We start from the raw sequence: 1,014 nt of genomic DNA on the forward strand, positions 1-1,014 counted from the left end.
TTTTTCTCTATGTAAGTTATAGTTTTAAGATAACATTTCAACACATATGTTGTTGTTGTTTTTAGGTGCCGTCAAGTCGTAGACGACTCATAGCGACCCTATGAACGAAAGACCTGAGCATTGTTAGTACATAGAGTTTCCAGAGGCAAGCCATTTCGGAAGTGGATGCCGCTCCTGCTTCCAGGTTCAACACATATAATACATGAAAATTATGAAATTAAGTAAAAATATTTCTGCAATTCTTACATAAAACTTTCTTGATCTATGTATAAGTTTCCCATGAGCACAGTTAACTCGGATTTTCATTTTTCTCAGTGTTAACCAAGAATCTGTTATGATCTCAACAATAAACCATTGCTTAGTCAAACACAAACAAATATCTTTTTTTATATTTTTTACTTTCAATCAAGATACATCTGACATCAGCAATGCTGTCTCCCATTTCATGCCCTTTTCTGAATCCAACCTAAATTTTATTAGTTTCTTCTATATTTGATAATTTCAACCTTCTATTGGATCGCCTTGTTTGGTATGGGAAAAGTCATGAATCTTTTCTTTCATTCTTGGGATTAAAATGATTTTGAGTGGATTAATTAAAATTAAAAAGTCAAGTTGATGATATTAAATGCATTTTTTTAACGATGTTCTTTTTTTTAATTTATTTTATTTCATTATTTTCCGTGTGTACCGTCAAATCAGATCTGACTGGTACAGGAGGAGATTGTTCCTCCTCAGCAGAGCATCTGGTGGATTTGAACTGTGCACCTCTGAGACTGTAGTTGCAGCTTCTTGCCACTAGGCCACCAGAGCTCGCCTAAGTGCATTTTTAAAACACGGAAAGGAAGTAAAAGAGGGAGATGGACATGGAAATTATGATCAATAAGTAAATTAAAAATTCAGTATAGATCAATTAAATGAATCCATATATCAAAAGTTATACCAAAAATGATTATTGAACATTTGATAAAAAAACAAACAAAAATAATAATATCAATAACAATAATAGCAATACGT

This window comes from Elephantulus edwardii, unplaced genomic scaffold (genome assembly GCF_000299155.1).
Source record: "Elephantulus edwardii isolate Elephantulus edwardi_28Jun2011 unplaced genomic scaffold, EleEdw1.0 scaffold00058, whole genome shotgun sequence".
Taxonomy (NCBI): Eukaryota; Metazoa; Chordata; class Mammalia; order Macroscelidea; family Macroscelididae; genus Elephantulus; species Elephantulus edwardii.